Source organism: Melanotaenia boesemani, chromosome 1 (assembly GCF_017639745.1).
Source record: "Melanotaenia boesemani isolate fMelBoe1 chromosome 1, fMelBoe1.pri, whole genome shotgun sequence".
NCBI classification, from domain to species: domain Eukaryota; kingdom Metazoa; phylum Chordata; class Actinopteri; order Atheriniformes; family Melanotaeniidae; genus Melanotaenia; species Melanotaenia boesemani.
Genome location: NC_055682.1, coordinates 4,595,964 through 4,613,605, shown reverse-complemented (window position 1 = coordinate 4,613,605; position 17,642 = coordinate 4,595,964). Strand labels below are relative to the sequence as shown.

The following is a 17,642-nucleotide window of genomic DNA, read 5'->3' as shown; positions in this document are numbered from 1 at the left end:
GTTACGCTTCGTGGTCTGGACTTGCTGCTTGGACCAGCCTTCAGCCCGGCGTGCTGCTTGAAGGGGACGGTTTAAGCCGTGTGCTTGGAAGCAGAACTGCAGCAAGAGAACAGTTGACTGCGATAAAGCCAAAAACAAACACAGGCTAGCCAGCTCCTCTCTCAGCCACCCTTTGCTCAAGCTGCTCGCCAACAGCTTCAACCATCACTGTGTTTACTGTTTTATTCATTGACTGCTTGGCCTTCAACAGGATTTACAACATGATGGAATTATAGACTGTAGAAAAGTAAATTACACTCTCTGGGCAGCAATAATTCCACCTATTATTCTTCCTTCCATAAATCACTTTTGCTTCAGGCATTTTGCACTGAACACCTTTCGATGTTTGTGAGTGTTTTTGTTTGTGTGTGTATTTCTTCCTACACACTGCTTTTCTGACATAAACTTTATCATTTCAATTTGAATTTTTCATATGTTCTAATAACACAGACCAGTGTTGCTTTGAATTATTTTTTTTTACTAATTCCTTTATTTATTTAACCTACTGTATGTATTTTAACATTGTTTCTCTGGTGGAGGTGCATGTACCCACTGGGGTACATGAGGAAATAGAAAAATAAAAAAAATAGTTTTATGTAAATATAATAAATATTTTTAGAAAGTATAAATGTAGCTATAAACCAGAATGTATATTCATTTAATCTATTGTAACAAACCCATTGTAACACCTACCTGCCTACCCAGGTGTTATGTTTCTCATGTGGAACACTAAACTGCAGCCAGGGCACTGATGTCTGCAGATCAGCTGCTCCTGTTTGTTCCTAAATCCAGACTTTAAACCAAAGGTGACCAAGCTTTTTGAGTACTGGCACCCAAACTTTGGAGTAAGCTCTGGACGCTTTAAAATCGCATCTTAAACTACGATTTTACTCAATGGCTTTTAGCAAAGCATGGAGTTGTGTGGTCTCTTTAATGGATTTTAGCCTTTTAATTTCTTTTAGTGTATCTTAGTCTTTTTAAAACTTTTTTTTAGTCATGTCATTTTTCCTGTATCTCAAACTTTTCATTATTTTAGTGTCTTTAAATGTTGTTTAGTATATTCTGTCTTTCTAATTCCTTTACTGTATCTTAATCTGTTATTTTTAGTGCATTTTTTATATTTTATTTGCTTATTGTGTGTTTTAGTCTTTTGATTTTTGTATATTTTTGACATTTTAGGAGTGCAGAATTTCTGGCTGTGTGAGAAACGTCTCTGTGTTTTAATAATTATATTTTATATGTGGAACACACTGGCAACCATGCTTTTTATAAAGTGCTTTAAGCAAAGTGGATTTGGTTGCTTATGTGGGAAGAAAGTAGTTAACAGCAGCATGAAGCCATCGCATCTCCAGCAGCATCTTACCAGAAAGCAGTCTGAATGTTGGTAAGCCAAATTTTCTGAATTCAGATCATCACAAGGCACAATGCAACATTCCTGCACCACATCATGAAAAGCCCTGGAGGCTTCTTCTATGGTGTCTTTGCTCTTGGATAAGACCATCAACCTTCACTATCACTGACCTCCTGTCTGCTGCTGCTGCTGATTCTCTGGCTGAGACGATGCAGGACAAAAACACTGTTTGCTGTTGGACAGATAAAATGGGAACAGACATTGAAGTTGTGGAAAAATTTGGAGACTCATTTTTACTCCAGCTGGATCAATTCAGTGAAACCAGCAGGAGAGGACAGCTTTAATGTTGTTAACACGACAGGCATTGATGGCACAGGGTTGCTTACTGTTTCCAACCAAACAAGCTTTGCATTGGTTGACTGAAAAAAACACATTGGTTTAAAAAGTTGGAGAACAGTTAAAGCTTCAAGGACCCCCCTGTGCTCTTTAGGGGACCCCCATGGGGGTCCAGGGACCCCAGGTTGGGAACCACTGTTTTATATGCAAGGCAGAGAAACAGCTCTCAGGATGTGGGGATTTACAAACCACAGAGCTGTTCTACTAAACTGATTTAATTTCTTCCCCAACAACACCTCCAGGTTGTTAAAGCAGCCTGTACATACACAGACTTAATTGTCTGTCCAGACAACAGTCCTTGAATGCAATGCCTACAAATATATAATTTAGAAGATACAGAAACCAACGCTGAGGAGCACTTAAAAGAGATGAAAATCTGTGAGAAAATTAAACATTCATTTGTTGTTTGTTTTGAACAGAGTTTGCGTGCAGTGAATAAAACATGTAAAATTTTCATGCAGAAATTGAAAGTCTTCAAATAGCTACAATATTTTGCACATTAAATATAGTAGTAAGATTACATCTGGGTTTGCATTACTGGTTTTTACGCACTTTTAAAAGATGTGAATGAACTCAGTAAAAATAGGAAATAAAAAAAATTCCATTGGTTTGCAAACCAGTTTTGCCAGAGTACCTGAGCATGGCTAACAAAGCTGAAGCTTTTAAAACCAGGCTCAGGATCTTTATATCCTGGTTTTTACCTGAATGTCTTCTTATGAAATTCATTTAAAGAAAGTCATTTACTCTTCTTGTTTTTTTAAATTGTTTTTATTGTTATTCTTAGCTATTTTATTATATATATATATATATGTATATATATTTCTTTTCTAAATTATTTACTTATCACAACCTATTTACTTAATTTAGTAAGTAAATAGGTGTACGAGTATGTGAGAGAGCATAAACGATTAAATATGTTTTTAATTAGGTTAGGTCATATACTTGTACATGTGAAGGCTTTTTGCTTTTATTTAGCAAAAAAATACTTTGTGCTGCTTTTTGTATAAAAAGTGGTTTGTAAATAAAATTTGATTTGCAGTAATGTGGTGTTTTTTGGGGGGGTTTAAAATATTTTTTTAATAATTTAAATAACCGTTTCATGCACTTAGGGTCACTGTTTGCACAAATCTTTAGAAGCCCAATATCATAATCAGAGAAACAAACTATGAAGGACTCTATTAGGGGTCCCCTGGGGACTGAACCAAGGACCTTTTATGTGTAAAGCAGATGACCACTACCCCATCACTACACCAGCTATAGGTCTGACTACAGCTTCTGCTAAATGTCAAAGTCACATTCAGGCTAATACTTGAGGATTTATATCCAAAATGCATCACACTAAACCAGTTCACTTGTCACGATGCTTTATTGTTCGCATCCATGTCACAATCTCAAGAAACAGCCACTTACTTTGTTTGATGATGTTCCAGATGTGCAAGGATATAAAACAGTGCATTTCGATGATGTTAATGGGATATACAAAACAGTGACAACCATAATAGCGATGACGGTTAATAGAAAAGGTCTCCCCAAGCTCACCCTTCCTGCAGGTTTCAGTGGTTTCCCTGCTCCAACACCAGGATCAATTCATATGGCTCCAACAACTTGTTGACCCATCAAACTGATTCATGTGTGCTGCAGCAGGAAACATCTAGAATCTGCAGACCTCAAGAACCTCCTCAAATCAAATCAAAGCAACCTGCAAACCAATGGCTCCACTGGGGATTGAACCCAGCACCTTCTACGTGTAAAGCAGACGTGATGACCACTACACCATGGAGCCTCTGGTTCAGATTATTTCTTTTCTGTTTATTGATGAATTTTATTGATGGTTTTAATAGTAGAGTGGTTCATTTTACCTTCTGGATCGTTTACAGAGGAGATGGTTGTTTTCACCTTGTTTTTAACTGATTAGCCAGGAACCTTCCAAATTTGTTGCCACGTTCTAAGTTCTCCAAGCAAAGTCTTTGCATCAAGAATTGTGTCTTTTTTATCTATTATTTAATTAAGCTCAAGTTTAGCTTTCCTTATATGGTTCAGTCTGTGTTCTTCTGGGGAGACGTGGTACGCGTCCCATAGGGATTTAATTCTGAGTTCTAACTCTTAAATTCTCGCCTCTTTCTTCTTATGAGAAGAGAAGGAAATTATTTTCCCTCTCATTACTGCTTTTAGATATAAGGACCATTCTCTTTTAAAGTAGCTGGTAAACTCGGGCTCTTTAGTAATGACGTATTAAATCACCAGTTTCTAGTTGCTGGTTTAATGTTCTTATTTCTCAGAGTGAATGATACTGGTGTGTGATCACTAATGGAAATGGAATGGATTTTGATTTCTGACATGTTACTCATCAGCGAGCTGCTAGTTCAGAAATAATCTAGTCTAGAATAAGAATGGGGAACAGAAGAGAAGAAGGTGTATTCTCTTAATTTTGGATGGTGAGAGACATTATTTCCCTGCTCCATCACCAGATTTAAATCAAATGGCTCCAACAGGTTACAAAGATCTGCATTAAGTTCAGTCAGGTGTGTTGAAGCTGGAAAACATGTAAAACCCCCGACGTCCAAGTTATAATTGACTCAGGAGCACCAGAAGTCATGCTGACCATTACACCATGGAAACTCTGTGTCTTCAGGTATGAGGTGAGGTAAAATGCTATCTCTTAGGTGGATAGGAGGTAGATGCACTGATCTTCAAATACTTTGTGTCTTTATTGCTAATTTAGTTTTCTAATTCAGTGAAATGACTAGATAACTGGTGACCACTGAGGGTGTCAGGATACTCTTTTAAAGTCTAGATAGCACTAAATATGTACAACCAGTGGTGTTCGTTTACATCGGAAATCACTGTTTTTTTCTTCTACTGCTGTTGCAGACTGTCTGCACATGTCAAAATGATGTATTCATCCATTTAAAACACATAATGCAGTAAAGCTTAAAATAAGATGAACAGTTATGCTTAATCCACATCTGCTGTGACTCCATGATTACTCCTTGTGCTTAGCTGGCTCCACTGGGGTTTGAACCCAGGACCTTCTGCGTGTAAAGCAGATGTGATGACCACTACACTATAGAGCCACTTCATCTGTGGTAAGTCAGGATGTTTATACATGATTGGATAACTTTTTTATGTTTGTTTTGTGATGACATTTTTTTTAATGATGTTTTCTAATTCAGTGAAATGACTAAGGTTAACTGGTGACAGGGAGGGTGTCAGGATTGGGTATAAAAGACGCATCCTAATAAATTAGTCTTTCCAAGCAGAGATTCTAATCAGAGATTAGGTACAAACTAAAAGAACCCAACCACCATCAACTTTGTTATCTGTCCAACCCACTGTTGTGTGCACATGATGTTTAATTTACAGGTAACACAGATAACACTAGAATCTTTGTGCATCTTTATGCACAGTAGAGTCAAATTATAAAGTCCTTAACCAGTGGCTTCACTAGGGAGTAAACCCAGGAACCTTCTGCAAGCAGACATGAAGACCCCTACACACCCAAGCTTATTCCTCCACGTGAAGGTCCTATTGATACAGAACTGAATGTTAGAATTTTGGAGACGCATCGAGGTGATGTCTTCAGCTGGGAAGTCAATGGATATTTCAGTAGGACAATGCCAAACCTCATTCAGATCACCATGAAAATCACTTCTCTGGAGCTGTGACTCCTAAATAAAAGTCCAAACAAATGACCAAATCACAGATTTAAGTTTTCCTTGTAAATTTGAAGGATTCCCTGAAGAGCAAATCTTTCTCTTAAACTGGTCTCCAATACCGATGCATTGCCCCTTTCGTGCTATCATGAAATATGTGTAGTTACTTGTTATTTTTTTATATGCTTTACCCTCTTGTTTCTCCATAAAATCATGGAGACAATTTGTGTGTGAAATGTTCCGGTTTTTATTGCCACAACATCTTTTGCAGCAACACAAGTTGTTAAAGTGTCTAACTGTGATTTATGAACATAGAAGGGGCCATAAGTCAACAGAGCAAGTGCCAATTAAAGAAAATCATATCCGACTGGACATTAAAAATTCACACATGGGTGATCTGGTTGTGTTGATTTATAAACACTTATGAAAAGTTTATACGTTTCCTTCACTGTGAACAGGAAAAGAGACGAAAGGTTTTCCAGAGAGTCACATTCAAAGTTAAACAAATTACTTTTGGATATGTTTTTGTGAAATTCTGTTACATTTTTTTACCACCAAATGAAAAATACAATATTTACAAGCCACATATTTGTTCAGAAGGAAAGGGAATTAGTAATAAATCATTCTGAATCTCCTGCAGTGGGAACATGGGCTTCCCAGGGATCTATCAAAGCAGATCCTGTGTGACTGAAGTCACAACAGAAACCCCTGCAGTCAAGTTCCTCCAAGCTTGATAGAAAACTTACTCTGGACTCATTTACAAAGGTAAATTCATCTGTACACGAAACATGTTATCCATGTATAAGTCAACGACATCATCCCTCCTCTGAGGGACAGGAAAAATTACACTACTACAATAAATCATGAGTCTACTGAGGATGAAACCCAAGTCATTCTGCATGTAAAGCAGATGTAATGACCACTACACCATGGAACCTTCAGTACATGAGACATGAGACTAGGTGAGATCTCTTGTCTTATGAAGTCAGAAGGTATGCAGATCATTGGTTGGTTAGCTTTCTGCTGAGTTTCTGATTGAGTGAAATGAGCAGACAGGTAGGCAGTAAAAACCTGCTAAAACCAGAGTAATATGATGAACCAGCAGTTTGGACGAACTAAAGATGATGGAGAGATGAGTGTTCATGATTAAGGTATAAAGAATTGCAATCTAGAGGCAACGAAGGCATGAATACATTAAAGTGGCACTACGTAACTTTCTGACCTTAAAACTCTGCGTTCCTGACTTGTTTGATGGGTTAGTGACATTTATTTTGTACATTTCTGGAGCCAGTGCTGCCCGTCTTCCGGGATGCTACATGATGTTGATGTTGAGCTTTATACACTGCATCACACTAGCAAGCGGATATAAACACACCGGCCAGTTTAAACCGGATAGAGGAGTCCACAGAAGAAAGCATATTTTTTCATGACCAGTATAAACTTGGTAAGTGGTAATCTGACGGACCTCAACTGGAAAACCTGATATTGCAAAGGTTCTAAGACGATTAACAATACTCCTGAACTTCCTGCATCTAAATAGATCAAGTTTTCAATGAAATTAGGAATATAGTTTCTCAGTTAAAGATGGAAAACACACAAGTGGTTTAAGCCTTCTGATCAGAAAGAAGCCAGTCAACTTTCTGACGCTGAACTGCCTCAGCAGATATCTCCATCATGGACCCTGAAACTTTCCTTCACCCCGAGGGCTCTGAGGAAAACTCACTGAAAGCAAAAGTGATGTATTTGATTGCAAACCGCATTTTCTTGCTCCACCTTCATTTGATTGCACTTCAAATCTGTTTTCACAATGGCCCATCATTAGTCACTAATCTCTGACATATAATGCCACCACTCAGGGATATTCCCAGCGTGAAGCTAACTAGATGACAGAGCGGTCAGCGGGGTCAGAGAGATTTCTGATCAGATATCCAGCTCTGCCCTCAGTCACAGTTGGGCTCCAGTCACACCACCAAGGTGATTTATATCATCTATTTTTCACCAAACACCCTCTCTTCTCTCTGTCGCCCAGTGAGGAATGACAGAGCTGTTTTTGAGGCTGGCCAATAACCTCAGGAACAGGTATTGGACTATTATCACCACATGTGGGTGAACTACTTTAAAATGTCTTCAATATATCACACAGACAGGAACACTGAGGGCTGAGAGGGTAAGCTGCAACCCACTGCCACCACATACAGTATGAAGGTATTTTTCCATTCTAAACTAAGTCAGATTGTTTTTGGTTTTTAGGTGTGTGGTTTGTTATTTTAATGCTTATTGTATTTATTATACAGTGAGGAAACAGGGAAGTAGACATGCACTAAATGGCACATGGACAGAACTGAATCCAGGCCTGTATGATTACAGAAACAACGACTCAAAAGTCTTTTTTTGGGCTTATTTTACTTTTAGTGCACCAGAAATAATGAACGTTGCTTTGAATATTGTGTCCACAAATAAACTGAAGGTAGAACTCATTCATACAAAGTTAAGAAGAGAAACTTTTGAGTATTTGCCAATTTCTAATGGAAGTGAAATGAAGTAGCAGCTGCTTGAGTTTACTTGAATCATTCTAATGGTGTCATTTTGTGCATCATAATGTTGAATTAAATGAGATATTCTTCTGTAGTTAGGAATCTCTGGGATATTGTATCTGGGATGACAGAAATCAGGACATGTCTCAGATCTGTGCACCTCCTGTTGTGGAGCTTCAGCGGAGATACCGGCCTCGTCCATGTCCACCTCCTGGCCCATAGCTGTGGATGGCCCATCAGTGACGCTGTTTCCACTTTTTTTTCTTAAATGTTTTGACGGAAGTCAGGAAGTTGACCTGATTATAGAGGGTCCATCATCTCTGAGCCTCCAACAGTGATATACAGCATTCCTTCTCTTTACTTGATGTTGGACCAGTTTTTTCTTCATTTGGACCATGATGGTATGATGTGATGTTCCCATCCAGCTGCATTCATGTGTGACAGAGAGACTGTGTATTTGTTTCACTAAATCATGAACAACATTGGATTCCACTTGACAGCTCCTTGTTTAGAGAATGCAGCATTATCAACAGAAGATCGTTCATCAAATAAAATACATGTGCATCATTCAACTAAAAGTTTCTGAACGCGCTAGTGGTCTGTTCCACAGTGTAAGATAAGTGTGAAATTTTAAATGTCTACAAAATTGAAGGGATAACAGCAGAAGAGTAGACGGTCTAACTCTAGTTACCTTATGAATAATGGTTCCACCCAGACCCGGCATTATGGGTGGGCCCCAGTGGGCAAACCCCGTCCATTCACAAGTCCAGTCTCCTCCTCCTCTGGAGCCATCTGCAGCTGGATTAAACTCAGTCCGACTCGTCCTTACAAAGTTTAGTAAGTCGCATTTAAGTCCGGTTTCTGTCTGCTGCAGATGTTTCCTGATGTTTTACAAAGTTGAAGTTACACAAAATGAAACAGGATCAGTTTGGTGAGCTCTTGTTGCTTTTCTCTAAGACAACCTTATATAAACTGAAGAGTTATTTTGTGTTTATCATGCTTTATAATGTAGCTTTAATAAAATGTGCTTAGTGTCAACACGACATGCATAGGACAGCAAATTCTCAGTACATGTGGGGAAAACAGGATGTGACATGCAAAATCAAGAATGCTTAGCTTTGCTGGAAAATGTGTATGGGTGATATATATGTATGGTTGGTCTGGTTCTATACGCTGTATCTACATCTCACAGATGTACTGGACCTCCGAAACAGAAGATGCCTCCACTGACTCACAGTGGTTCGCAGCCATGTGTGTGTGCATGGTAGGAAGAAAGAACCTCCCCAAAGCTCCACCCATATTGTATAAAAGCTTTAGAAAACACATGGACGGGGCTCAGACTTCTTGACCTGACCCACGTTCTGTTTGGCCATGTGTTCTGAACCAAGAGACTCTGTAATTCTATTGCTTTTGATCTGTTAATAAATTGTTAACGTTCTTCAACAAACAGGAAGCCAGTGTAAAGATCTGAGGACTGGAGTTCTGTGATCTACTTTCTTGGTCTTAGTGAGGACTCGAGCAGCAGGGTTGTAGACTACTCCCAGATTTCTGGCTTGGTTGTTAGTTTTGAACTTCGAAGTGTGAAGCTGAGTACTGACTTTTAATCTTTCTTCCTTGGCTCCAAAACCTATTGTTTTAGTTTTCAGGACTGCATAGTCTGACACAGAACCAGCAATCACTGTAAATGTTCCTGGTTTTGGATGATACCTGATCGGACTTGAGGACAGATACCAGAGGATTTACAGGGTCTCAATACTTCTTTGGAGTCCATGTTTCAACAAACCTGTTTTGGGAGCAAGCAAAAGAGCAACAATAATAAAAGACAGATTAAATAGTCAAAATAAATTCCTTTTCTTTCAGAACGTAAAGCACGACCGCCTATCAAAGAAAAGAAGGAAATGGTTATCGTATGAAGTCTCCATCACTGTCAGCTCTGCTGTTATTTGTCAGTACAGCTTATCTTCATCGCTCAAAACTGTGCACCGTCTGCCATAGTCCTCAGTGACACGACGGAAGGCAGCTGCTACCATATTTAATCTGAGGTATGAGTGAAGAGTCATGATCATCTGTCTTAATCACAACACTGCATCAGAAGGAGTTTCATCAGGCAGGTGCTCGTGTGCGATCAGCACCACAGCCAGGTTTCTGTGAAGAAGAAACGGAGCTTTGATCTTTGTGTATTGGTGTTATCGCTGGTCTAAATGGAAGCTTTCTGTCATTCACACTCACGCTAGACATCAGATAAACATTTGACTTTATTCAGTTTAAACCCAACTAGTAAGTCGGAAAGAAATGATTAAACAAAAGAAGAATGTTTTTCTTTATTGTGGATTGATGTGTTGGGTTCTATTGTAGCTTAAATTAATGGCCTCAGGAGCATCAAGGGAAGCTTGTTCTGTTCCCTCTGATAAGTTTCCACTTTCAGGTCTATCTGTACTGTTTTATTTTAGTCTTTGAAAGCAAAAACAGAGGATGAGATAACATTTTGAGACAATTGCATGTTTCCGTCACATTTTAAAAGTTTAAGTCAAGTCAACTTTATTTATAAAGCACATTTATAAAGGTATATAAACAATAAAAATAGAGGACAATAACAATAAAAACAAGCATAAGTAAAAGACAACAAGAAAGGCAAACAATGCCAACACTCAGTCTCAGAATAAAAATGGGTCTTTAGGCTGGTTTTAAAAATTCCTGCTTATTCTGGGGTCTTGGCGTGAAAAGGGAGGCTTTTCCACAATTTGGGAGCAACAACTGAAAATGCTCTGTCCCCTCTTCACCTTAACCTAGACCTCAGAACAGCAGGAAGGACCTGGTCTGCAGATCTCAGCAATCTAGAGAGATTGTGGGGAATTAAGAGACCTGAGAGATAGCAGGGAGTTAACCTGTTCAAAGACTTAAAAACAAACAATAAAATCTTAAAATCAACTCTTAAAACGAGCGGGGAGCCAGTGCAAGGAGTCTCTCTTTCAGGTTCCAGGTAACAACAGGCAGCGGCGTTTTGGACCAGCTGCAGCCGAGACAAAGGGGACCGATGCACACTGAGTACAGATTGTTACAATAATCAAGTCTGGATTAATGAAAGCATGAGTAATCTTCTCAAAATCAGACAATGAAAGGAAAGGAGTCTAAGCTGGAAGGAGCTGCTCTCACCACAGAGTTCATGTGTTTATCAAATAAAAAAACGACTAATTAATTATCTGCAATGAACAGATATACAGGATTATATTGTACGAGATCAAACTTATCCTGTATAGAAATGCAGAATTGACAAATATAAAGTCCAATAAAGACATTTATTGAAGAATTTGGCAAAAAGTCACAATGTGAAATGCAATGAAATTTGATTAGCATCTAAAATCCAAAAATACATTGACTGTGAGTCAGTTTTTCAGGTCGCTGTTTCCACTGAGTTATTCAAGGATTTATTAGCATCACATATTGTGATGAGCTGATTTAAGTTTTAAACAAAGAAGACAAGAAAATTCTTGTGGTTCGAGTCAAAAGTAAAGATCAGTCTTAGAACCTCCAGTATGTTTTTTCTTTTGACAAAGAATTTCCCACATCCAGCATTTACAGATAACAAACTGATCGTGAAGTGCACCACGTCACAAAGCTCAAATCCTCTCCAGCTGCTTTCCTGAACATAACGATGAGTTCACTGAACTGCAGTGAACAAAATCTCTGAGGAATGTTTCCAACACCCTGCTGAATCTATGCCAAGAGTTAAGCGAGTTATGAAAGAGGGTGGGTCCAATCGGGTACAAGCATCCTTGAGTCCAAATAGTCCAATGATCCATACAATATTGCAGCAATAATGAGTAATTGTCTTTTTATTTCATTTCTTTATTCTAATTTAATTTCAGTGTTTTGAAGATTTTCTTAACAAATCATCTCAGTAGGATCACAGAAAAGAAAAATGACCATTGTCTTTCAACTTTCATGTTTCCACTGTATTACATTTCTTTAAAATGTAAAGTAATGCATGAGGCAGTTTCACAGTCATGTTTGATGTGATGAAGTTTCATCTTCCTTTCTTCCTTTGCATCATTCTCATTTGAGGTTTTCTGAGTGGTTAAGTCATGTGTAACGTCTGTAAAAGTCATTCAGTCTTTCATCGGGTTATTTTTGCCTCTGTGATACAGTGTGAAACATATCCATGGTTAAGTCTTTGTCAGGTGGCCTGAAATCTGCCAGGTCGTTCTGAATATCCAAAGGCTGGATTTTCCATGCAGTGGATGATGTGCCACGGTAATGGTTGACTCCTTACTGACCCCCGAGTCTCACTTTTAATCTGGGCCCAGAAGGCTTTGACATTTCTCTGACATTTACCATCGCACTGTTACCTCACGGAAGTGAAAAGGGCCTGGTTACTGGCTCTCAGCAATCAATAGTCGGTTAGTTCATCCTCCTGCAATGGCCCAGTAAAAAGCAGGCATGCGTGTAATCACATTAGTCCTGCCCATCATCTCCACCACAAGGTAAACAGGAAGTGGCTCTGCTGTTGGAAGATGATGGCTGTAGTTGCAGTATTTTACTTCAAATCCTCCTCAGAGACTTTTCCACACTGTTTCAGAAATTTTTTTAACTTTAATTATATGAAGGACCAAACTAGAACATTTCTGAGGAAATTTGATGGGTGCCCACTCAGACCTGTAAAATGTGCTGATTAAAGCCAGTGGAAAGCTCTTCTAAAAGGAGCTTTTGGGCGTGTGTTTCTGCACAACCAACCAGGTCTATCAGGAAATGTAAAATGGGTATAACATTAATGATGCTTTGTACCTGCTGCAGCACGAAGTTTGTGTTACATTTGGTGATATTACCTCTCCAGGAGGAGAGAATTTAAATAGACCAATGTGACGTATTTACTAAGTATTTCGTTTCACGATTTGCTGCTGTGTTAAATATGTTCCATTTTGTGAATGACATGGGTGAGGTTGCGATGCTGGGGTACAGGAGTTTACTGAAACTATCAAGATAAGAAAGTGTTAGAGAATTTTCCAGTCATGTAAATGCCTTTCTTTGATTTTAAATAAATGCCTCTATATTTTTCTACAATATCTTTCAACTGCTACCTCCGGCTGCAACACCACAATTTCTAGTGAACGAATAAATCTTATCTTAAATATAATAATAATAATAATAATAATAATAATAATAATAATAATAATAATAATAATGTACATGTGTTTACCCTTAAAAACACCTACACATATACAAACACTCATATATACATACATTCACCTTACTAAACATATATCTAATGTTCACCCACATCCACACCCACGCCATATAGTAAGGCAAGGCCGCACATTTCATGTACAGGACAATTCAAAGTGCTTTACATAAAACAAAGACTTTACAGATATTTAGAATAGTAAAAGGCATCAACACATAATCACAATAAAATAATAAATTACATTAAAATGATTAAAAGCAAGATAAGTAAAAAAGTTAACATGCAGAAATCATGCATAGGTGCATGAGAAAAGAAATGTTTTTAACCTGGATTTAAAAATGTCTACATTTGGGGAAAGTTTAATCTCCACTGGCAGTTTGTTCCACTTGTTTGCAGCATAACAGCTAAATGCTGCTTCTCCATGTTTAGTCTGGACTCTGGCCTTGCACAGCTCATTGTTATAGTTACGCAGGCTTTGTTTGTACTGCTCATAGTAAATTTGAAGTTTATTTTTCCACCATTTCCGCTCAGTTTTTCTGCATTCTCTTTGTAGGCTGGTAACCACAGTGGTGTTTCTCCATGGTGTTTTCTGTTTGCTCAAGTTGCTCTTGATTCTTATCGGTGCAACAGCATCCATTACATTCAAGACTTTCAGATTGAAATTATCCAGGAGTCCATCAACTGACTCTGCACTGGTTGTTGGTAACATCGCTATGGCCTCCACAAACTTAGCACTTGTTCTTTCATTAATGTACCTCTTCCTAACGGAGAAGCAGGTTGGTTGAACATTCTGAGTGATCAGTAAATTAAACAAAATACAAAAATGGTCAGAAATGGCCAAGTCAGTGACCGCAACAGAAGAAATATCAACACCCTTTGAAATAACCAGGTCCAGAATTTGACCTCGAATGTGGGTCAGTTGTTTTACATGTTGCCACAAACCAAACATCCAATATGGAAGAAAATTCCTTGACATTACCATCCATCATGTTATCTATGTGAATGTTTAAATCCCCAGTTATGATGAAATGGTTAAAATCAGTAGAGATAACCGACAATAATTCAGAAAATTCATCAATAAAATTTGCACAGTGTCCTGGACGTCTGTAGATGATTAGAAATAGGATTTTAGGAATGCCCCTTAAAATAAAACTAAGATATTCAAAAGAAGTAAAATCACCAAATGAAATCTCTTTACACTGGAATGAATCTTTAAATAAGGCAGCACAAGGGCACATCCCTCCTCAGCCGACTCAGGCTACTCTCCACCCACCCAACAACCTCCTACCCCACCCCCACCACCCCCTCCGTCCATCCATATGCCCAAAAGACTATCCGAGGTATGTTAATCACGCTTTGTCATACAGGCCCTAGTACAGCTGCTTTGTTTATTTATGCTTTTGGAATAAAAAAACAAACAATGAGGTGCAATACGGTGCTTGTCCGCATTAGATTTTAAACAGCTATGAGGCACTGTTCTATTTATAATGTAGTGAATCCACTGAACAAGTAGCAAGCAAACCTCAACAGTATCATCCTGTCACGTCAGCTCAGCTATGCAGAGCCGGAGCCGATGATAAGCAGCTCTGCTGGATCTCAGACAAACCCCCCAGGTTCACGCTACAAGTCTGATGAGTCACTTTTGCCACCACTTACCCTCTGTCTCCTCCTGTGAATCAGAGGTTAAGCAGGACTAAACAAAGGACTGCAAAGGTCTTGTTGAATCAGAGCCAACAGAAGTCAGGATAAAATCAATGTTAACCTTCTGAATAAAGGAAGTTTGACATGCAGAAAATTTACCTGTGCATAAGAAATTAAAGATATCATCCAGCCTCCAGTCTCTGCACGAAAAATAAAAAATTTAAAAAAATTAAACATTCTAAAGACTAAAGACTCAACATGTTATCCAAGCTATGTAAAGGCCTCATGATGCGTTATTTGAATACCCAAGCATGGTATTTTAAAGAAGGTCTGGCACACGATTGATGAATGATGGCATCCAGAGACTCATACAAATCCATCAAGCTTATATTTACTGGTTATAATAAACAAGACTTACTTTCACTTTTACATCCACAATAAAAGCAAATGCTCCTTTTTTTTTTTCTTTTTACAAATAACCTTCTGTTGCACACATCACTGCCACCGTTGCTTCCTCTTCTGTTTGCCTTTTTATGTTGTTGTAGTGTCAAAATGTCAAAGTTTAGTTTCTGATTAACAGTTTGTGGGATACGGTACATTACCGTATCGTAATGTACTGTAACATTACTGGGATTCCAGTCACATGACTTTTGTAGGCTTGTGTACTTCTGGCAAACAAAGTGGTGGTCAAACAAACCAACATGGTTAATGTTGGGCAGGGAAGATACAAGATGTCTGGATATATTCAACATTTAGATGCAAGTTTATTTACTAGATACCTTAAAGATGATGAGCTATGTGATGTCATACATTACACAAGAAAGATTTGAGCTTTGAATAGCAGAAATTCCCCTAGAGTCACTTCCCTAATACCTCAAACTTTTATACTTCGGGTGAACTTATACATGGCCAAGCAAATGAAAACATGGGAAATCTTGGCAGTTTTGAGCTTCTTACTGAAGTCATTAAGGATTTAGACCCTTCATGGCAAATCCTACATGGTTTCTCCTCCTGTAAGTACAATTTTGGTGTTTCAAAGCATTGTTGCTTTTTTTTGTTAATATAAACAAACTGCAACTAGCCATTTCACTCTTCTGTGGCCTAGATACTTCATGAGAGCCCAGTCTGTGTCCTCTTCATCATAAATATTGCTTGGACATCCTGGAGAATGAAACAAAGACAATAGCTCAAGCTAAAATGAATTCAACTGACATAATTTTTTGTCTCCTTGTTTTGCAACTGCAGACATGATGAGTAAAACAAGGAAGCATCTACAGCTTTTATCACCTCATGAGCTTAACTTAGCCACAACATAGCAGAAGCTAACTCTACACTCATAAAATAACCTACCTTATTATACCTTTTTGGTAAAAAATATTATTACTGGGACGTTACCTTCTCAATAGTACTGCTGTAGTATCCATAACCGTGCAGTATGTACCTTATAAAGACCAGTATTTTATCTCTGTCTGGTCTTAATTAGGTACAAACTGCGCTGTTGACCTTGAACGGTACCTTGAACGGTATCACTTCAGTGACAATCCCCTGTAAACTTCAAGGTACAATTACATGGTTAATTTTCTGCAAGAATAACCAAGTAAAATAAAGTGATGACTGCAAACTTCAAGCTCAGCTCCTTTTGCTCCCAAAGAAGGGTCTGCTACTCAGTTTTCTTGTCATCTTTTTGTAAGATCCTTGGCCTTCTCTCCATCTTTTGAGGCTTCACGAGGAACCCTTGATCAGATTCCTGATCTGAACAAATACTAAATGATCCTATCCTATTTTTGGAATTGCCAAATTGCCAAAAAAACAATGGAAACATAAGGCATTTTCTAACCATCAAGATAATTTTTGCACCCCAATACGGAGTTTCATACTGGGGGTTGGAGACCTTTGACTGGAGATGATACCTTTGATACTTTGTGTGTCATGTTGGCACATTTCCATGACATTTCAAACAGTTAATGTGCTTGAAAATTTAGGTCGAGTAGGTATTCTCCCACAGTACATGTTATCCTTTACAGAAAAGACGGATACAGAGAATTTAATCCATCTTCTGTGTCATTAATGCATGCATGCATAATTTGGTCAGTCTTCGGGGCCTTTGCAGATCTGTACCCTGACGGAGCAAACAGACTAGTACCACTGGAAACCTTGGGCAGTGTTAAACAGTTTAGCTGATGTTCGACCCGCAAAGGAACAAAGAAGAAGATCGATTGCTGCTGTCTGAAACTGACTTTGGAGCTCAGAGGTATTTAAACAACCATGCCAACGTAAGGGACGCATGAAATCATGAAGGCAATGATATTTGAAATGGACGTACCTATTTACATATGTAAAGGGAGCATAAATGGGCCTTAGGCTCATTAATTCATCCTACAAAGTAGATGGCATGAATGACATTCTGCAGAAAACCCCCTACTCCCACTCTGGTCTACACTGAGGTTGATCACACGACTACACACGACTAATGAGGCAGAAGTGATGTTACATGAACGCTTGACTGTCCAGCAAAAAGAAAGACCTGGAACCTAAAATCTGGACTGAGCATCTGGCCAATCCAGATCAAGAAAAAAAAAGGGCAAAAAAAAAAAAAAGGTTCTTTATTTATCATGCTGCTTTATGTGTGATCACTGCACATTTCATGCCTTCAGGCCTGTTTCCAAGACATCGACCTTCAGGGATCCTCGGTCATCTGTCTGCAAAGACAGGCAGCAACGTCCCCATGACAACCTTCAAATGAGCCCATGGCCTTTTGTTTTTGTCGAGTTAGTCACATTATCTCCTCCTCTGAGACTACAAGGTCTTAATCCTGACTGCCAATACCAACGAGTCGCTGCTGACAAATA

At 38.5% G+C, this 17,642-nt stretch overlaps 2 non-coding genes across 2 annotated transcripts; both read right to left on the bottom strand.

The window, feature by feature from the left end:
• Window positions 1-3,496: 3,496 nt before the first annotated feature.
• trnav-uac lies at window positions 3,497-3,569 on the bottom strand. Its single transcript has one exon. It is a non-coding gene; the product is annotated as a tRNA-Val (tRNA).
• Window positions 3,570-4,787: 1,218 nt separating this feature from the next.
• Window positions 4,788-4,860, bottom strand: trnav-uac. The gene has a single exon. It is a non-coding gene; the product is annotated as a tRNA-Val (tRNA).
• Between the last annotated feature and the right edge of the window lie 12,782 nt (window positions 4,861-17,642).